General features: G+C 46.3%; 3 protein-coding genes across 3 annotated transcripts in view; 1 reads left to right on the forward strand and 2 right to left on the reverse strand.

Annotated features, from left to right (window-relative positions):
• Positions 1-11430, reverse strand: part of LOC140722576 (uncharacterized) — a 168382-nt gene extending 156952 nt beyond the window's left edge. Inside the window, exons 1-3 of the mRNA XM_073037292.1 lie at positions 11284-11430; positions 7383-7555; positions 6006-6182 (exon numbers count right to left, since the gene is read on the reverse strand). The gene's annotated coding sequence lies outside the window, so the exon portion shown is untranslated. The remainder of the gene's footprint in view (positions 1-6005; positions 6183-7382; positions 7556-11283) is intronic.
• LOC140722568 (uncharacterized) overlaps positions 1-22404 on the forward strand; it is a 424481-nt gene that overhangs the window by 194136 nt on the left and 207941 nt on the right. The gene's annotated exons all lie outside the window — the stretch shown is intronic.
• Positions 1-22404, reverse strand: part of LOC140722569 (uncharacterized) — a 196381-nt gene that overhangs the window by 13511 nt on the left and 160466 nt on the right. The gene's annotated exons all lie outside the window — the stretch shown is intronic.

Raw genomic sequence — 22404 nt, forward strand, 5'->3', positions numbered from 1 at the left:
TTCACATATCTATAAAAGATTTACAGTCAGTTTTTATGTTCTCTGCCAGCTTTCTAATATAATCTTTTTTCCCTTTCCTAATTAGGCCATTTGACCTCCTCTGCTGGACTCTGAATTTCTCCCAGTTCTCAGTTATGCCACTTTTTTCTGGCTAATTTACTATCCCTAATTTCCCTTGTCAGCAATGGGTGCACTACCTTCCCTGGTTTATTCTTTTGCCAAACTGGGATGAACACTTGTTGTAGTTCATCCATGCAATCTTTAAATGCTTGCCATTGCATATCCACCGTCAACCCTTTAAGCATCATTTGCCAGTCTATCTTAGCTAATTCACTTCTCATACCTTCAAAGTTACCCATCTTTAAGGTCAGAACCTTTGTTTCTGAATTAACTATGTCACTCTCCATCTTAATGAAGAATTCCACCATATTATGGTCACTCTTACCCAAGGGGCCTCGCACGACAAGATTGCTAATTAACCCTTCCTCATTGCTCAATACCCAGTCTAGAATGGCCTGCTCTCTAGTTGGTTCCTCAACATGTTGGTTCAGAAAACCATCCCGCACCCATTCTAAGAAATCCTCTTCCTCAGCACCCTTACCAATTTGTTTCACCCAATCTATATGTAGATTGAAGTCACCCATTATAACTGCTGTTCCTTTTTTGCACGCATTTCTAATTTCCTGTTTAATGCCATCCCCAACTTCACTACTACTATTAGGTGGCCTGGACACAAATCCCACCAGCGTTTTATGCCCCTTAGTGTTATGCAGCTCTACCCATATCGATTGCACATCCTCCAGGCTAATGTCCTTCCTTTCTATTGCGTTAATCTCTTCTCTAACCAGCAACGCTACCCCACCTCCTTTTCTTTCCTGTCTATCCCTCCTGAATATTGAATATCCCTGGATGTTGAGCTCCTATCCTTGGTCACCCTGGAGCCATGTCTCTGTGATTCCAACTATATCATATTCATTAATAACTATCTGCACATTCAATTCATGTACCTTATTACGAATGCTCCTTGCATTGACACACAAAGCCTTCAGGCTTGTTTTTATACAATTATGTTGTATAAAATGTTGTACAATTTTACAATTGTACAATTGTATACAATTATGTTGAAAAGTGGCCCTTTTTGATTTTTGCCCTGGATTTTACTGCAAGCCACTTTTACTTTTCACCTTACTACTTTTTGTTTCTACTCTCATTTTGCAGCCCTCTGTCTCTCTGCACTTGTTCCTATCCCCCTGCCACATTAGTTTAAATCCTCCTGAACAGCAGTAGCAAACGCTCCCCCTAGGACTAGGAGGAGGGACAGCCCTCAGTGATTCCTGTACATGCTCCCCGGAAGCCTCAAGAAATGATAATGATCATGAATCAGGCCCCAGATAGAAAAGAAAAACCAGCACAGTTTGTTTGCTCAGTAAGTCCACAGAACGATACAAATGTTTAATGCGACTCTGCAAGATTTATTCAGTCTCTGCTGCATGATTCTCTCAGCTGTGAAGGGCAGAAATGGAAGACAGAATTGAGATACCAAACCTATCAGGAGTTACAGGCGGGAAACCATAATGAGAATGAACAGACAGACCAGATTATTCAAGCTTTGGAAAGGACTCTCCAGCAACCTGCAAACATCACTGGAGTACCTGAATGCAAACCTAAGCCTGGGGAATCGGGACCAGACTATTGGAAGTGATTTGTGGCCTGCTATGGCACCTTCGCAGGAGACCAAGCCTTTAATGATGGGAATCTGACCCCCCAGTTCAATGCCTTACTGCTCCAATGCTTACCAACTAAGTTAGCCAACATGATTAAAACAAATAATATGGATTGGCCTGACAATGACCGAAATCGAATGTGACGAGCTTTGACATATCATTAGGACCCAACTTTCAAATCCTGATCAACCCGCAGGGAACTAATATTAAAGGTGAATATTTTCAGCGGGAAGAAGGACGTGAGCGGGCTATATCTGAGGAACAGAAATGGGAACAAAAACCTACCAAGGGACAGGTGGGGACAACAACCCATTTAGAAATTGACAAGAAGATGCTTCCAACCATGAGTGCCAACCCTCAGGTAGAGCCCAATGTAATATTGCAAGTTGCTGGAAATCCAGTTCCGTTTATGATTAATATGAGGGCAACCACAACCACTCTCGATCAGGAAATAGTATCGGAAAAGGGATTCCAGCTATCAGACGCTACAATCACTCTATTTGGGTTCGAAGGCACGGAACGTACGTATTCACGTACCCAGTCACTGCAGGTGGAATTCCAGGGGAACCAGTGTGAGGTTTCATTTACAGTCACCACCAGACGGGGGTGTAATCTTGCAGGGAGAGACTTGCTCTGTCTGTTGGAAGTCGAGATTCTTTGCACAGACAATGCAGTCACCGTTGACAGGTGAACAACCGACAGCTGCCCCAGTTTCCGACCCCCAAGTGGAGGGCACTTAATTTGGACTCCACTCCTTCTGCCAGCAGCCGACCCTCATGTGACTCTGTGCTTTGACCCTATGGGGTGCGCCACTGAGGAAAGCCAATATTATGCACCCCTCGACGGACAGAAGTTCCCAGTCACGATGATTAGACAGGTTAAAGGAAGAGACGGTATTGCATTACTGGCCGAATTTCCAGATTTCCTTTGGCGACAGACAGAACTGGTAGTTCCCCATACCACCATTAGGGTTTGCACTGGGTTCAAGCCAAAGAGCCCAGGGTTCCTAGCCTACACCCTAACAAAACAAGCCTCCAGCACCGAGGGAGACTGGCAAGACTTGGCCGCGGGTCTAGTCCAATACGGGAAGGGGTCTGAGGTGAAGATGGGATATCTGGTAAGACAACCTTTTAATATTGACCAATCCCAAGACGCTGTACCCCATCTCTGTGCAATTTCAGGCCAAGAAGTCTGTCGCACCAACTGCCCCCCTGTCTGGATCACCACGAAAGAAGGATAGACTCTCCCATCCATTTAGCAATATCCCCTCAATCCCAAGGCAATGTTTTATGAGGATGGAAGCTCTTTTGTGGATCCAGCAGGATAACAATATTCTGACTATGCAATAGTGATGGACAGTGAAGTAATTGAACAGGCCTCTTTTGAAGCAGCTGTCTCTGCCTAGAAGGCTGAGCTGTTTGTTCTGACTCATGCCTGTATCCTAGCAACAGACTAAAGTGGGAACGTTTACACAGACTCCCGTTATGCATTTGGAATTGTACATGACTACGGGGCTCTCTGGGAACGTGGGGATTCCTGACTTCCTCTGGCCACCCCATTAGTAATGCCACCTTTGTAAACAACTTACTCACCGCTCTACAGCTACCTCGAGTTTTGTTCTTCTCAGGGGGACGCCTCTGTGGAGGAGTGAAAACTGTGGTCCCAGATGGGGTGCCAGAAAGACCCCAACCTAGGTATATGGATCACCCCAGTGGGACAGGTTTGTGTTCCTACACAGTTTTTACCAATATTGGTCGATCATATACATAATTGTACACACCTGGGAAAGGAGGGAATATTTGGTAACCTGTACCCTGCACACCGGGTACGAGTCCCTTGCCAGGTGGACCTTTTTGTGTCTACAAGTTGATTTTATTGAATTGCCTACAGTACATTGCTATAGATTCTGCTTAGATATTATAGATGTGTTTAGTAGATGGGTTGAAGCTGTTCCAACTACCAATAATACTGTTATGACTGTTGTGAAGGTATTATTACGGGAAATAATTCCCAGGTACGTCCGGGCAGAGATGCTGAGCTCTGACAATGACCCACACTTCGTGATGAAAGTAAACAAAGGCGTACGTAATGAACTAGCTATCAAGCAACAATTCCACTGTGTACACCACCCACGGGCCACTGGCAGAGTAGAGAGAGCCAATGGCACTCTGAAGAGTAAACTGGCCAGACTAACAGTGGAGACCGGACTCACTTGGTTGAAGGTCCTACAGTTACCTAGTTCCACATGAGGGTTACCCCACAGGGGAAAACAGGGTTGTCACCAGCTGAAATCATTTATGGATGGTCCATGAAGACACCCTGGGGACTAAGACCTTGTGTACCATTGCACCCAGAATGTCTACCAGCAAAATTGGATATTCATACCCGAGGGGAAGACATGAGGAAATATATATGCCAACTAACCAAAATGTTCCAAGCATACATTCACAGGTATGACAGGCTTACAAAGAAGAGAACTACCGGTACTCTGCAGAGAGGAGTGACTATCCCACCATGGAACCTGGGATTTTTTTTCCTGATGAAGAACTGGGATTAAGGGAATCTTGGACCTCAGTGGAGAGGACCATATCAGGTGTTACCGACCAGTCCCACGGCTGTGAAACTCATCTCGGTGGATACATCATTAGGCACCAAACATGTTACTGAAGGAACTGAGTACAAGGTCTCTCTCAGACTAATGGAAAATGAATTGGTTGTTAGTGGTGTTCATGTTTATGTCTTTGAGAGTGCTCACCCCAGCACCCGGGGGCCCCCATGTTAACACATTTCTGTCTTTCTGTCATACCTGTGCCAAACAGGTAGAACTAGGGGCCTGCTGGGTTTGTGTTGAAATTCCACAGCATGCTAACACTCTGATTCCAATGTCAGTAATCCCGCTCAACCAGAGTGAGGAACTCTCAGCCTGGGCTTTCTCAAATAACATCCGGGGATGTGAGATGAGGACCTGTGGTCCAGTCAGAGATGACTGTGGCTGTCGGTGTTTTGAGGGATGGTGTCTCAGGCCCCCATCAAACGGAACTTCCTACACTGGGAAACATGCATCCTGGCCATACTTGCAGGTGCCCAGCAACCGACAGGAACAACTGAGACTGAGCGATTTTGGATGATTACTTTTCTCTCCTATGGAGTAGCCGGGAATTCACGAGAAATAATCAATTTGGCTACAAGCACTTGAGGAGCTGGCCACAACACTGCAGGGGCCCTGACAGAAACACAGGCCCAAGTAACAGAAATATCCACTGAAATGATTGCAATCTGGCAAACAGTCATACAGAATTGTACAGCTTTAGAGTTTATCCCAGCTGAGAAATAGGGAACCTGTGCTGTTATTGACACAGAATGCTGCACGTATATCCCTGATGAATCTACTAACATTACATCCCTCTCTGAGCACACTGCAAAGGAGATTGACAGCATCAAGAAAGTAGGGCAGGATTTACACGGGTTCACCGAAGGGTCGAAATGGTGATCTTTGAAGGCCTGTTCATGTGGGGCATGATATTGCATTATGTCCTAATAGTTGTACATATCTTTGTTACAATTACTGTTGTACACTGTCTTTACCCACTGATAAGTCAATGCTGTTGTCAGTTGCTTTCTCTGTAAAAAGTTACTGCGTTGTTGATAATGTAATGATCAAAAGGAGGGAAGGATAAAGTCTGTAAAATGGTTAAAACTTCGTTAACCTGTTTTTCTGAAAGAAACTGCTGATAATCAACCGATGTGCTGAGCCATGTTTCTTCTTGTGGGTAGCTAGCTAGAGTTTCAAGATGCTTATCTCCTTTCGCATTCACATGTAGAGATAGGATAGCTTCAGTCTGTTCTCTGTGTGTAAACCATTATGACTATTTTGTAGTTTGTCTTTAGGGGCTCCAGCCTGTCTTGTGTGGGGGTATCTGGATGGATATCTCTGTGGTGTAAGGGGAACTGTTAGTCAGTTAGTGGATTGGGTGGGAACAGTCACAGAGTGTTCCTGTTTGAGCGACTAACTAAGTAAGCCCCGGGTGCTTGGAATAAAGAGTTTGTACCATACGGTCTCTGAGTGATTTTATCCAGATTCGACTTCCACAGAATGGGACCGGTTTTAAAGGGCTGGGCTGCTGGAAACTCATTCCCAGACCTGGAGTGATTGCAACTGGGTCTGACAGAGGCATAACTGGTTGTTCTGGGCACATTCAGTCTTACTCCAACTGTATCCCACCTTCCCTTATACAGGTATGTAATGTCTAAAGGACCAGTGTTTCAGTAAATGAGACTCACCAAACTTTCTCCTGACTGAATCAATGGAATCTCAGAGTCTCTTGAGGCAGAGCTGTTCTCTCCAGTTAATGCTCTCAGTCCTCAGGCTGGTTCACTTGTTGCTGTTCCCTCGTCTTCAGCTGTGGTTTGCTTCTAGTTGGGGTTTTTCTTCCAATAACCCTCTCACCGCAGGTCAAACTTTAACCAGAGAGACAATGAAGCACAATAACAATAAAAAGGAGAATCAAACATTTCTGGTTAATGTTACTAAGAACAAAACGTTGAAAGCTGATATAATGATCTCAGTAAACATTTTTTTATTGTCCCTCACACATCACAAAACAATATGGGATAAGGAGGAGCCATCATTCAGTCAGGAACAGAATTAGGTGATTCAATCCATCTGGTCTTCCCCACCATTTAAACACAGCTGATTTTCATTCCAACACCATATTCCTGCCTTCCTTCTGTAACCCTGAGCTACTCAGCAATCATCAATATGTTAATCTCTGTCATAAATATACCCAAATGGCAGCTTCAACCAACCTCTGTGGCAACAAATTCCACAGATCAGACATCTTCTGGCCAATTTTTTTTCTCCACTCAGTTTTAAAGGGAAGCTTCTTTATTCTGAGACTGTGCTGTCAGATCACAGTCTAATGGAAACATCCTCTCCATGTCCACTGTATCCAGGCTTTTCAGCATTTGGTAGGTTTACTTAACCAAACATCCCCCACCACCCCCACCGTCCCTCTGAACTCCATTGAGCACAGGTCCAAAACAATCAAATGCTCCTCATACGTAACGCCAAACATTCCTGAGATTATTCTTGTAAACCTTGTTCACAACAACTGTACTGGACCCATTTCTAGGAATAACAAACTAATTGGCACCAGGGTAATTTTCAGGGAAAAGTTGTGGTTACTTTATTGTTCAACTATCACAGAGTGAGCCATTTCCACTTCCACATTAAAACTGGTACATTTCAGGAAACATAAACCAATCTAGAGTGAATGGAATACAAAGAAATTGGAATTACCAAACTGCTCAGCATGTAAGGAACAGCTGTGGGGAGAGGAACAATCTTTACAATTCAGGTTAATAACATTTTGTCAGGATGACTTCAAACATTTTCTGTTTTTAGTGCAGATCTCCAGCAACTTGAGATTCTGCCCGATTTCCACCACTTTATCCAGATTTGACTTCCTCAAAATGCAAGTGATTTTAAAAGGCTGGGCTGCTGGAAGAACATTACCAGACCTGGAGTGCTTGCAACTGTGCCTGACAGAGGCATAAATGGTTCTTCTGGGCACATTCAGTCTCACCAACTATTTCCCACCTTCTATTGTACAGGTATGTAATGTATAAAGGACCAGTGTTTGAGTAAATGAGACTCACCAAACTTCCTCCTCACTGACTCACTGGGAACTCCAAGTCAGCTGATTCAGAGTTCTTCTCTCCAGTTGATGCTCTCAGTCCTCGGGCCAGTTCACTTCTTGCTGTTCCCACATCTTCAGTCATGGTTTGCTTCCAGTTGGGGTTTTTCTTCCAATAAACCTCTCACCACAGGTCTAACATTAACCAGAGAGATAATGAAGCACATTAACAATGAAAAGGAGAACCAAGCATTTCTGCTTAATGTTACTAAGAACAAAACTCACTGAAATTTAAATGTTGAAGCCAAATATAATAACCTCAGTGAACAATCTTTTATTGTCCCTCACACATCACAAAACAATATAGGATAAGAAGGAGTCATTATTCTGTCATGGTAATACATAAGACACAGGAACAGGATTAGGTGATTTGATCCATCTGGGCTATAAACGTGCAGGAGCAATGTGTGGTTAAGTGCCATGCTCAAGGATACAACGCACTGCCTGGCCTGAGGCTCAAACTCATGACCTTCAGATTACTTAACCACTTGGCCACGTGCACATCACAGAAACCACTCCCCCCCCCCTAGACTTGCCAGTCCCTCGGTAAAGCAGGCAGTGAAATCAAAGATCCCCACAACCTGGGACGTTCTCCTTTCTCACCCACCCCAGTCCGGGAGAAGACACCAGCCATAAAGCTCAAGGACAAATGTGAGCAGCCTCAGGAAGCGTGGCGAGTTGGGGTAAGTTAACGAGACTCAGTGACCAACATCAGATTCCCCAACACAACATAGAGGAAGCATCCTGACCCAGCCAGGGACTCTGAGCACACACCATGTCATCTTGCATCACATATGAAGGGCGGGGCAGATCTGCAGTAAACAGCCTCACGTGACCTGTTGGTGGGTCTCCCATTTCAACTCTGCGGAAATAGACAGCCTGGGCTCCAGGTTTCAATGCAGATTAAGTGAAGTCGACACATTTTTGACCAGCCCAGATAATCGGAAAATAAATGAGTAATTGGCCCTCAGTTCGGGGCTCACGGCCAACATCGGATCTCCCCGCTTGGGATCGGTCTCAATACTCACCGATGGGAAAGCAATATCTTCAGCCTACAGACAGTGATCCCGACCCCTGGCTCCCTCACCCAGGAGGTGAGGACCCTTCCCTCGATCCCACAGATGATGCACTTCAGCACTGAGCAGAAAAGAAAACACCGCCCGGCCGGAGACAGTGAACATGCGCGAAGTGAGTGTCACATCATCCGGAGGGCAGGGCCTCGGAAACAGATGCACAGGTGCTGCCCATCTGCTGTTAAATGCGAGGGGCAAACTGGATCACGTGACCATTCGGGTCTCCCACCCCAGGCAGAGTTTTCCAGCTACCCACTATTCTGTGTAAAGAAACAAACTTGCTGCTTACATCCCCTCTCACCTTAAATATATTAGACATTTCAACCCCCAGGAAAAATAGATTGTCTGCCCACTCAGAATCAGAATCAGGTTTATTATCACCGGTGTGTGTCATGAAATTTGAAAACTGTGCAGCAGCAGTTCAATGCAATACATATTATAGAAGGGGAAAAAAAACAAAATAAGATAATAAAAATAAACAACTAAATCATTTACAGTATATCTGGGACCCTTACTCTTTGTGATTTTGATAAATGACCTGGATGAGGAAGTGGAGGGATGGGTTAGCAAGTTTGCTGATGACACAAAGGTTGGGGGAGTTGTGGATAGTGTGGAGGGCTGTCAGAGGTTTCAGTGGGACATTGATAGGATGCAAAAATGGGCTGAAAAGTGGCAGATGGAGTTCAAACAAGATAAGTGTGAAGTGGTTCATTTTGTTAGGTCAAACATGATGGCAGAATATAACATTAATGGTAAGACTCTTGGCAGTGTGGAGGATCAGAGGGATCCTGGGGTCCCAGTCCATAGGACACTCAAAGTTGCTACACAGGTTGACTCTGTGGTTAAGAAGGCATATGATGCATTGACCTTCATTAATTGTGGGATTGAATTTAGGAACCGAGAGGTAATGTTGCAGCTATATGTGACGCTGGTCACACCCCACTGTGCTCAATTCTGGTTGCCTCACTACACGAAGCGTGTGGAAACCATAGAAATGGTGCAGAGGATATTTACACAGATGTTGCCTGGATTGGGGAGCATGCCTTATTAGAATAGTTTGAGTGAATTTGGCCTTTTCTACTTGGAGCAACGGAGGATGAGAGGTGACCTGATAGAGGTGTATAAGATGATGAGAGGCACTGATCGTGTGGATAGTCAGAGACTTTTTCCCAGGTCTGAAATGGTTATGAAAAGACAGCACAGGTTTAAGGTGCTGGGGAGTAGTTGCAGAGGAAATGTTATGGATAAGTTTTTTTACTCAGGGAGTGGTTGGTGAGTGTGTGGAATTGGCTACCAGCAAAGGTGGTGGAGGTGGGTAGAATATGGTCTTTTGGATAGGTACCTGGAGACACTGGAGAAAAATAAAGTAATACTAGCTTAGAAAAATAGAGTGCTATGTGTAACCATAGTAATTCCTAAGGTAGGGACATGTCGGCACAACTTTGTGGGCCGAAGGGCTTGTATTGTGCTGTAGGTTTTCTATGTTTCTGTGAATAAATTAAAAATCGTGCAACAAACAGAAATACTATATATTTTAAATGTGAGGTAGTGTTCAAGGGTTCAATGTCCATTTAGCAATCGGATGGCAGAGGGGAAGAAACTGTTCCTGAATCACTGAGTGAGAGCCTTCAGACTTCTGTACCTCCTTACCTGCTGGTAACATTGAGAAAACCACATGCCCTGGGTGCTGGAGGTCCTTGATAATGGACGCTGCCTTTCTGAGACACTGCTTCTAATCCTCTGGTAATCTTATAAACGTCTATCCAGTCTCTCCCCAGCCGGCACGGCTCCGGAGAAAACGACACAATTTTGTCCAACCTCCCGTTAAAGCTCAGGCCCTCTAATCCAGGCAATATTCTGGTAAACCTTTTCTGCGCCCACTCCAAAGCCCCGACATCCTTCCGAGAATGGGGGCGACCAGAACTGTATGAAGCACTCCAGATGTGGTTTAACTAGTTTTATAAAGCTGCAACACAACTTCCCGACTTTTGAACTCAATGCTTCAACTGATAAAGACAACCATGCCATTTGCCCTCTTAACCACCCGATCAATCTGTGCAGTCTCTTTCAGGGAGCGATTAACTTGGAGTCTAAGATCCCTCTGATCATCAACACTGTTCAGGGTTTTGCATTTAACAGTGTACTGTCTCATACATTCGACCTACCGAGCTGCCAAGATGATCATCACTAATCAAATCTCACTGAGATTTCTCAGGTCCTGTTGAATTTATTGCCAAGTGCACAAGTACGGGAAGGTACAGGTACAGAGAAACACTGGCTTGTGGCAGCATCACAGGCAAGTACATTCAGATAACACACGGAACACAAATTATACAATTCTCTGTCAGTAACAAGATAGAAACATGTTTTACTTCATCCTGCTAATAGGACCAGAACAACAGGGGCTGAGCGGCGGCTCATCTCAGACGGTTCGGTGTGAAGGTCTCACAACCCGGACCGACCCCGGCAGATTCTGTGAAGGAAGCGAGGCGAGGCCGCCAGTTCGGGAAAGTTCATCCCCTCCCCCTTCAGGTTTCACCGATCACCTTGTGTTTCTCTCTCCCCTCCCCACCCCCACCTTTTATTCTCCAGTCCTGCCGAAGGGTTTCGGCCGGTAATGTCGACTGTATTCTTCCCCTAGATGCTGCCCGGTCTGCTGAGTTCCTCCAGCATTTTGTGCGCGTTGCTCGCATTTCCAGCATCTGCAGATTTTCTCTTGTTTGAGTTCGGGAAAGTTAACTCACCACTCAACGTCAGACCTCCCCGCTCGGGACCGGCTTCAATACTCACCGAAGGGAAATTGTTGGTGTTGCCCCGCAGAGAATAATCCGTCTCCAGCTCCCCGTCCAAGGGGGCGAGGACCCCCTCCCGATCCCGACCCGAACCCGGATCCACCGCTGTCCCACTTACACAAAGAACGAAAAAAACATCACTGCCTGGCTCGGGCCTGTGAGCATGCGCAATGTGCTTCTTTTGCGTCACAGGCGGTGGGCGGGGCCACGGAAACAATCCCGCAAATGCTGTCGATCTGCGGTAAAACATGATCACGTTTCGCTGGAGGGTCTCCCATGTGACCGGTGACTGTTCCTCGCCCTTCACATACTGCCCTACGCACCGCCGCATTTCCCACATTATTTCATTATTTCCCTATATCATTTCCATACGTATTTAGATTTTCCCTCTATATCTTCCCCGATCCCTTTCCCTCCAGCCCCAGGTCACAGAGTTCTCAGAGTTATAGTTTTGATTCACTTCCCATCCCGACACACAATTCAGACCCACACAGAAAATGAGCTGGTTTCTTTTAAATCCGTCAACACACACAAAATGCTGGTGGAACGCAGCAGGTCCGGCAGCATCTATAGGGAGAAGCAGTGCCGACGCTTCGGGCCGAGACCCTTCGACAGTCCTGAAACGTTCCGAAACGTGGACAGCGCTTCTCCCTATAGATGCTGCCTAACCTGCTGCGTTCCACCGGCATTTTGTGTGTGTTGCTTGAATTTCCAGCATCTGCAGATTTCCTGGTGTTTGTCATTTAAATCAGTCTATGTTTATAAACACTCATTTCTATTCACATTCCTCTAGCCTCACTGGACAGGAACACTGAAACATTAAGTGAGAAACAACAGGAGGAGGCCATTCGGCCCCTTTAACCATCAGCAAGATGGAGGCTACTCTCCCATCTCAGCCACATGCTTCTACCGATCCTCATTTTCTCGATCCCTCGGTCTCCACAAATCTGCCAGCCTCTGTTTTATGTGAGGACGATCACCGAGTCTTCAACACCCTCTGTGGTGGGGATTTACAGACATTCACCACCCTCGGCGTGGAGACATTTCCCCTCATCTCAGTCCCGACATTTTCACTGCCATCATATTTGACCTACTAAAATGAACCACTTCACACTTAACCTGGGCTGAACTCCATCTGCCACTTCTCAGCCCTGTTCTGCATCCTATCAATGTCCCGCAGTAAACTCTGACAGCCCTCCACACTATCCACAAAACATCCAACCTTTGTGTCATCAGCAAACTTACCAACCCATCCCTCCACTTCCTCATCCAGGTCATTTATAAAAAACACAAAGAGTAAGGGTCCCAGAACAGATCCCTGAGGCACTCTACTGGTCACCGGCCTCCATGCAGAATATGACCCATCTACAACCACTCTTTGCCTTCAGTGGGCAAACCAGTTCTGGATCCACAAAGCAATGTCCCCTTGGATCCCATGCCTCCTTACTTTCTCAATAAGCCTTACATGGGTTACCTTATCAAATGCCTTGCTGAAATCCATATACACTACATCTACTGCTCTTTCTTCATCAATGTGTTTAGTTACATCATCAAAAAATTCAATCGGGCTCGTAAGGCACGACCTGTCCTTCACAAAGTCATGCTGACTATTACTAATCATATTATACCTCTCCAAATGTTCATATCCATAGCGACTTATCCAACTTGATGCTTTCCAAAAGCTGCAAGACATCCTCTTTCTTAATATCTACATGCTCAAGCTTTTCAGTCTGCTGCAAGTCATCAGTACAACCACTAAGATCCTTTTCCATAGTGAATACTGAAGTAAACTATTCATTAAGTACCTCTGCTATTTCCTCCGGTTCAATACACAATTTCCCACTGTCACACTTGATATTTCAGGGTGAATGGTGAAATATTTTTGGAGAATCTGAAGGGGGATTCTTCACTCAGAGGTTGGTGAGAGTGTGGAATGAGCTGCCAGTGGAAGTGGTGGATGGGGGTTCGAGTTAGACACTAAAGAGAAATTTGGGTAAGGACATGGATGGGAAGTGTATGCAGGTTGTTTGCAGTAAGAACAAAAACGGGTCCGTATTGACTAGAAGGGCCGAAAAGCCTGTTCCAGTGCTGCTGGGCTCTGTGACTCTAATAATATTCTGATTTGTAATTTCCACAGTCATGTGCTTTGCTGCTAATTATCGAACCCAGTAATTTACAGAATGGGTGTAGAGGCTGCCCAGTGACTGTTCCTGTGATCAAAGTCACTGAGACGTTTCATCACTGAGCAGGTAATGTCTTCTCCATTCTCCTTCACTCAGTCCATCACTCAACACCTTCCATGTTTACAGGAAATCACAGAACTCACAGAGAAGGAAACCGTGACAGAGGATTCCCCGCTTTTCCTCAGACCTGGTGATGGGGAAAGGCTCCCAGTCCCAGAGAGTGATGTGGGAATCAGGAATGATTTGGCAAAGTTGGACAAAATGCTGAAAGGATTTCTGCAGCTCGGTACGGTAAAACAATGCACCGAACTGAAAATAACATGGAAATATTGCTGACGTAACAAAGTACGTCAACAAAGTTCGGCCCATCATGTTTAGCTCAGCCAAATAAATTAGCAACCAAATGGCCACTAAACTGATTCCTTGTGCCTGCACAATGTCCATCTCCCTCCATGTTCTTCACATTTATGTGCCTGTCTCAGCGTCTCTTAAAAGTCTCTAATATATCTGCCTCTACCTTCAGCCCAGGCATTCCAGACACCCACCAATCTCTGTGTGAATGAACTTGCCTCTCACATCTCCTTTGAACTTAACCCCTCTCAGATTAACTGAGAAAAAGAATCACAATAAACATGCGATTGTACTCGAGTGAGTGTCATGGTCCGGACGGTGAAATCCGCATTCCGGTTTACGGTCCGGTTCATCGATCCTCATTCCGGGATTTCCTGTTTTCCCTGGGTCCAGTGGCTGCCTTAATTGAGGCACCTGATTCTCGTTTTGGGCTGGCTCCATAAACAGTTTCGGGATTCATCTTCAGTCTGCTGGACTGTTCTCTCCTTTCTTCCTGTCCCTGCACTTCTGAAATTCTGGCAGTTAGTTCGGCATCTTATATCAAGAGTTATTTTGGCACTAACCTTCGTCAGTTTCCTTCGCCTGCTACCTTGCCTGTAATCTCGTCTGATACCTTGCCTGTATCGCCATCAAGTTCAACCGCCGGAGTGACACTGGAGCCTCGGCATGCCAAGATATGGAGGTATCTATTACTGAGTTTGGATCTGTCTCTTTGTGTCCCTGTGTTTAGTATCCGTCAAGGAAAGAGTCCCGGCCTTAGGAGGGTCCTGACTCTGTATAGATCCCCGGCCCTAAGTCCTGTTCCCAAGGAGGGGTCCTGGTTCTGTGTTCTGTGTAGAACCCCAGCTCTCAGACCTGTTTCCAAGGAGGGGTCCCGGCTATGTGACCCTGTACTCCAACACCAAGGCTCTGTGTTCCAAGATCAAGTCAGGGCGCCGTGTTCCAGCCCCGTCCAAGTCTGAGCTTTGTGTCCTCATCCAGTTCTGGTGCCTCACTGAGCCCAGGAGTACCTCGCCCAGCCTGGTGCTGGAGATTCCTCGTCCAGCCCTAGCCACGTCCAAGATCCTGGTCTAGTCCAAGCCACGTCCCTGTGATCCCAGTGCTATCTTGTGTCTAGTCTGTTCCTAGTCCCGAGTCCTCGACTGGATCCGGGTTCCGAGCCCGAATCAAGACCCATGTTCCGGGTCACTGTCCAGTCTCTGGCTCGGAGTCCTAGTCCAGACATCTAGTTCCAAGTTCCTCATCCAGATCCCGCTTTGACATTCTGAGTCCTAGACCAGGCTCGGTGTGCTTGTCTCGTCCAGGGCCTGTGTCCATGTCCAGCGTCCTTTCCTCCTGACTTCCCTTGCATTCTGGATAATCTTAGCCCTGCTCCCAGTACTTCAGTGTCTGTGTCTTGCATTTGGATCCGCTACCAGAGCCCCCCCCCCCCACCCCCGGCAACATACATAAACCAGCCCGTGGCGTTCCTAACTGTGATTTCCTCAATATAACGAACATTACCGAGAATCTGAAATCTGCAGCGTTCGCGGTTACCGAGCTACTGACTTGTTAAGTGATCTTTATATGAGGGTGGAGGTAGAGATGGAATGAGGCTGAGGAATAAGAGGCGTGTGAAGTGGAGAGAGGTGTTGACAAAGTTGTGTGTGGAAAGTGAAGAGCGGGTAGCTGCAGATGAAAGTGAGTGTGTGGAGAGATGGTGGGGAAAAGAGAGAAGGAGAGAGAGAGAGAGACCATAAGACATGGGAGCAGAATGAGGCCATCTCGCCTATCGAGTCTGCTCCGCTATTCAATCATGACTTAACCTTTTCCCCTCCATCTCAATCCCAGTTCCCGCTCTTCTCCCCGTGATGTTCGTTGTCATGTCCAATGAAGAACTTGTCAATCTCTGCCTTAAACATACCCAATGATCTGGCTACCACCGCTGCATGTGGCAATCAATTCCACACACCCACCATACTTTGGCTCGGGAAATTTTTCCGGATCTTTGTTTTTGAAAGTGCGCCCCTCTATCCCGAGGCTGTGCTCTCTTGTCCTAGACTGTCCCACGATGGAAACATCCTTCCCACACCTACTCTGTCCGGGCCTTTCAACATTTGAAAGGATTCAATGATATTCCTCTCATCCTTCTGAATTCCAGCGAATACAGACCCAGAGCCATCTAACGCTCCTCGTGTGATAACCCTTTCATTCCTGGAATCATCCTTGTGAACCGCCTCTGGACTCTCTCCAATGGCAGCACATCTTTTCTAAGATGACGGGCTCAAAGCTGTTCAAAATTCTCAAGGTGAGGCCTCACCAGTACCTTATAAGGCCTCCGCATCAGATCATGGCTCTTGTATTCTAGACCGCTTGAAATGAATGCTAACATGGCATTTGCCTTCCTCACCACCGAATGAGCCTGTAAGTTAACCTTCATGGTGTTCTGCACAAGGACTCCCATCTCCCCCTGCATCTTAGTTTCCTGGAATTTCTCCCAGTTTAGAAAATAGTCTGCACATTTGTTTCTGCTACCAAGTTGTATGACCGTACATTTTCCCACCTTGTACTTCATGTGTCACTTTCTTGCCCATTCTCCTGAACTAAATCCTTCATCCTACCTGTTTCCACAACACTAGTGCCCCTCCACCAACCTTCGTATCATCTGAAAACTTGGCAACAAAACAATCTATTTCATTATCTAAATCATTTGTATAAAGCATAAAAAGAAGCGGTCCCATCACTGACCCCTGTGGAACTAGTGACTGACAACCAATCAGAAAAGGGTCCTTTTATTCTAACTCGCTGCGTCCTGCCAATCAGCCAATGCTCTAACCATTTTAGTGACTTTCCTGTAATACCATGGACTCTTAACCGGGTAAGCAGTTCATGTGTGTGCACCTGATCAAAGGCCTTCTGAAGTTCCAAATGTACAACATCCAATGCATCACCGTTATCTAACCTACTTGTAATCTCCTTGAGAAATTCCAAACGAGTCGTCAGGCAGGATTTTCCCTGAAGGAAACCATGCTGACTTTGTATTATCTTGTCCTGTGTCACCAGGTACTGCATCACCTCATCCTTAACAATTGATTCTAACATCTTCCCAACAACTGAGGTCAGGCTAACTGGTCTATAGATGCCCTTCTGCTGCCTTTCTCCTTTCTTAAAGAGTGGAGTGGCATCTGCAGTTTTCCAGTCCTCCAACACCATGCTGGAGTCTAATGATTATCGCAAGATAATTTCTAATGCCAGCAGAATCAATAACGCTACCTCTTTCAGCACCCCAGGGTGCAGTTCTTCTGGTCACGGTGACTTGTGTACCTTTAGGTCTTTCAGTATTTTGAGCACCTTCTCTCTTGTAATAGTAACTGCACCTTCTTCTCTTCCATCACACACCACAATATCAGCGGTGTTGTCAGTGTCTTCCACAGTGAAGACTGATGCAAAATACTGATTTAGTTTCATCAGCCATCTCATTGTACCCGGTTATTATTTCTCCTGCCTCACTTTCTAGCGGTCCTTGATCCACTCCAATTTATCTTTTTTATTTTTAACATACTTGACTTGGGGAAAAAACTTTTGTATTCCACTTTGATATTATTTGCTAGCTTGCATTCATATTTCATCTTTTCCCTTCTAATGTTTAGTTGCTCGCACTAATGTTGCGACCACATTTTCCTCAGGGTTCTTCTACCTTAAGCTCCCTAATCGCCTCCCGTTCATTATATAGCAGCCAAATCCAGTATAGCTCATCCCATAGTAGGCTCAACGACAAACTGCTCTAAAAGGCTATCCCTCTGGCATTCAACACACTCGCTCCCTTGAGATTTATTACCAACCTGATTTTTCCAATTGACCATCATGTTAACATGTCTCATGACTACCATAACATTGCCCTTTTGACTCGCGTTCTCTATTTCCTGTTGTAACCTGTGGTCCACCTCCCAGCCTCTGTTAGAGGCCTCTATATAACTGTCATCAGCGTCTTTTTACACTTGCTGTTTCTTAATTCAACCCACAAAGATTCAACAACTTCCAATCCTATGTAACATCTTCCTACTGATCTGATGCTATTCTTTACCAGTAGAGCCACACTACCCACTCTGCCTACCTTCCTATCCCTCTGATATAACATGTAACCTCGGGCATTCAGCTCCCAACTGCAATCATCCTTCAGCCACGATTCAGTGATGGCCACATCATGCCTGTCAATGTATGATGTTGAGTGGACAGTCACGGGGGATATAGAGAGAGGGCTTTAGAGATGGTTGGAGCAAGGGGAGAGAGCTGGAGTGAGGAGAGCGAGGTAGAGAGAAAGGGATAGAGGGGTAAGAGAAAGGGAGTGGGAGGTCTTTTTTGCCGAGGTTGGGAGGGAAAGGCGGAATTGGGGGGAGGTGTGTTGAGCGACAGAAAGGGGTGAGGGAGGATGGGTGTGCAGTGTACCGAGGTGGTGTGGGTGAGCGATAGGGGCAGCGAGGAAGGAGAGGTGAGGGAAAATGGCTTCGAGGAAGGGGAGGGGGAGACGAGTTTGCAGCAAAATGAGTGAATGTGTGCAGTGCGGAGGGTATGGTAAACTGACCGGGTTCGTAGAAAGGAGAGTTCAGTGTTTTGGGTGGCGAGGAGAATGGAGCGATTTGGAAGGGGAGAGGAAGAGGCCGGAAGAAGAGTCCATTGTGACGGGGATCGGCAGTGAGGAGTCATGGATGAGTGAGAGGCGGTGCGTCTGGTCAGAATGATTAAACTAACCAGTTATTTATCCACAGTGGCGAATATGTTAGTCATGGTTGAGATTGCGGCCCTCGTCTCGGAATCCCACAGCGACAGTTTTACCGCACATGGTTCCGGTTCTGCAATCCGACGCTGGGGGGGGGGGGGGGGGGGGGGGTTGGGGGTATTGTGGGGTGAGGCGGGGGTTGGGGGTATTGCGATTTCCACCCACTGCTCCCGGTCTCTGTGTCGAACTGTAAATCCGTCAGATCATGCCCTCCCATCCATGTACTTAACCAAGTTTCTCACACAGAAATTGTTAAGATTTCGGACAAAGTCAGGAATTAAAAATATTGGGTATGTTGCGACTAACGTGAACTGCGTATATTTCAATGCAAAGAGGTAATGAAGGAAAGGGGGATGAGCTCAGGTCTTGGATCAACACAAGGAATTACGATATGGTAGCCATTAGTAAGACTTGGCTGCAAGAAGGGCAGGATTGGCAGCTCGATATTCCGGGGTTCCCTCCCATTGGACGCGACAGAACGAGGGTGATTAAAGGGGCAACTGTGGCGCTACTAGTTTTGGGAATATGTCACGCCATTTCTTTGTCAGTACAGACCGGGGAACTCGTCCAGTGAGGCTTTATCTGCGGGGTTAAGAGGAACAATTTTTAGAGAGTCCGCACCCTGTTACAAGAAACATAATCTGTTACAGGAAGTGTTTTAACTTTCTAGGTATCGCAGGCCTCCGTTAGTCTCGATAGACCATGGATTTGCGCTTTGGAAAGTTTCCAGGGCGCAAGCCTGGGCAGTATTTTTTCTTTATGGAAGACCGGAAGTTCCCCAAGCTGCAAGTCTACTCTATCCACACCACTGATGTTGTCCAAGGGAAGGGCATTAGAACCCATACAGCATCAGTGTCGTCACCATGGCACCAGTGGTGGGAGAGGGGAACCCCTCTCCAGACCGGGGGAGAGGGGAATGAAGAACAAAAAGGATGTGCAGAGGGGAGTATAGTGGTGGTGAGAGGGGTACTGAACGAGAGGTGCACAGCTAGAGGCGAGAATGTGGGTGGAGAGCGAGAGGGTTGAGAGAATGTAGAGTGAGTGGAAAGACAGGAGTGGGGAGAGGGAAAGTAATATGCACGGTGAGGGGAGATAGAGGACCAAGGGGTGATGATGGTTTCACTCAACTTTCCTCCTCTTCTTCACTTCCCTTTCCCCACTCCCTTCCGTAATCTCCTCCCATCCCCTCTCCCGCTCTCCCTGTCCCCTGTAGAAGTTGGTCTTGATTGACGCGAACCAACTCGCACCTTCAAACCTCGCCTCCAGTTTGCACAGAAATCCATTAAAGATACCTTCCCCGCTCTACAGCCTGAAGAGGACAGTGCATCATTTCATCAAGGGTGGCATGACGAAGGGTGGAGGGACGGGTAGTTTTGAGGAAGTTGAGGCGGTACAGAGGGACAGGCAGATTAGGAGAGTGGGACAAAAGTGGCAGTGGGAATAAAGTGTCCGCAAATGTACTTGAAGACGAAGGCAAACACGAAAGCGCAAATGCACTTGGGAGTCCTTGTGTAGGATTCCCTAAAGGTGAGATTTCCGGGTGAGTCCGTGGTGAGGAAGGCAGGTGCAATATTAGCATTCATTTCAAGAGGAATAGAATATAAAAGCAAAGATGTCCTGTTGGGACTTTGTAAAGCACTGGTGAGGCCGCACTGTCAGCAGTTCAGGCCATTACCTTAGAAAAAGTGCTGTGAACCTGGAAGGAGTTCAGACGAAGTTGACGAAAATGATTCTGCGATTGAACGGCTTGTCGTATGAAAAGTGTTTGACTCTGGGCCTGTATTCACTGGATTTCAGAAGGATAAGAGGTGATGTCATTGAAGCCTGACCGAAGAGTTTGACGGAGTGGATGTGGAGAGGATGTTCCCTCTGGTGGGAGAGTCTGAGACTAGAGGACACAACCTCACAATGGAGAGGCGTCCTTCTGGAAGGCATTTATTTTGCCAGGAAGCGGTGAATGTGTAGAATTCTTTGTTACAGGCTGCTGTGGAGGCCAAATCTTTATGTATATTTAAGGAAGAGTTTGATCGTCTCTTGATTGGTCAGGGCATGAATGGATGCACGGAGAAGGCAGGAGACTGGGGCTCAGACGGAAACGGAATCAGTCATGACGAAATGGCGGCGCAGACTCGATGGATCTGATGGGCTGATTCTGCACCGATGCCTTATGGTCATTTTGTCTTGTGGACTTTCAGGGAGACAAATTCCACAAATGATTCCGGTTGGGTGGGGTCAACAACCCCTGCTTGTGAAATAAAACCCGCTGTTTACCGTGGAGGAGGGGGTTTCTTGCGACAGCAGTTGCCCGGATGGTATGGCAATAATCTCTTAATGTTAGTGTTAAATAATGAACGTGAATAGACTCCTTTAGTTCTAGAATCACTGAGAAAATAATTGCCAACATTTGTTCCTGTTGAGTGGGAGTTAATTACCGAACGTGTTTTCTCTAATTTCAGCAGAGATTCTAACTCACCATCTTCCCGATTTATTAATCTAATACCAAATACACATGGACGGGAGGGATATGGAGGACTCTCCATATTCCAGTTCTAGCTCCAGAGGACCATAAGATCAGAAGACGAAATAGATAGATAGATACTTTATTCATAACCATGGGGAAATGTCAGAATTGGGCCATTCAGCCCATCGAGTCTGCTCCTGCAGTTCATGGCTGATCCCGGATTCCACGCAACCCCACACACCTGTATTCACACTATATCCTTTGATGCCCTGACCGTTCAGGAAACGATAGACTTGCGCTTGAGATGTAAGCAAGACTTGTCCTCCACCGCAGACTGTAGCAGAGCGTTTCACAGACTCTCATGCTCCATGATAGGTAATTGTAGTATGGCAAGCGGCTGCGGATGGTAACATTAACTCCGTGGTCACACTGGAGCTGCTCAGAATTCTGCATTCTGAGAGACATAACTACCTCTCAAAACTTCAGGAGCTTCACCGCACAGTCGGCGGTGACGTCACATGAAGTGGCTGCTGTGCAGAACGACTTTGAGGAACCTGCTTACAATCATGGGCACAGTATATCCCTCGGTTACTGACATAGGTAAACAGACAGGGCTCTCCATTACTTTAACCTCAGTAACACCTGCTCTCTATGCTCCGGCAAACATGGAACATTATTCACTGCATTACTAAAATGGATATTTTAAATATCTGGCAAATTGACTTATAACGGCGGTCTGAAGTTATTTATTTATATCTGTTTCTGTGCTCCATATTCACTGTCCCTGACGACAGTGAAACATTCTTTAATCTCACCGAAGAGCACATTGCGGGAATTGCAAAACTTGGACGTTGAAGCGGTCGATTGAAGTGGAATATGGACAGAAACTTCACAGAAAGGCCCTGCCCTGTGTTCACATAATCTGTCGCACTGCGCTGTCTATAGTCAGCGCTTAGAATTGATTGGGCAGAAATAGTTTCTGATTGAAACAATATCTGGCACCAATAGAATCTGCTGCTGAACCTAGGTTTTGTCTGAAATCGAGATGGTATGTTGTTTCTGTAATCGGTACTATTGAATGGAAACTAATGCAATGAGCTACCTGCACAATCACAGTTAATTTGCAGGTAGATCCCTGCGCTGTCGCGGTTGTAGCCATTGCTCACGGTCCATTTATATTTTTCCTGTCATTTTTGTACAGATGTACATCTACAACCTGGCCTCGGTTCCGTCACCCAGCTTACAGCATCGCGTCCTCTCTCCCTCATCCCCTCGGGCCGACTCCCTAAAAGCCCGCCAAAACTAGCTTACAGACCCAGAAGAGAGAATAACATTAATCCCAATTGGTTAACAAATAAATGCAATTAT

The sequence above is a fragment of the Hemitrygon akajei genome, unplaced genomic scaffold (genome assembly GCF_048418815.1).
Source record: "Hemitrygon akajei unplaced genomic scaffold, sHemAka1.3 Scf000080, whole genome shotgun sequence".
NCBI classification, from domain to species: domain Eukaryota; kingdom Metazoa; phylum Chordata; class Chondrichthyes; order Myliobatiformes; family Dasyatidae; genus Hemitrygon; species Hemitrygon akajei.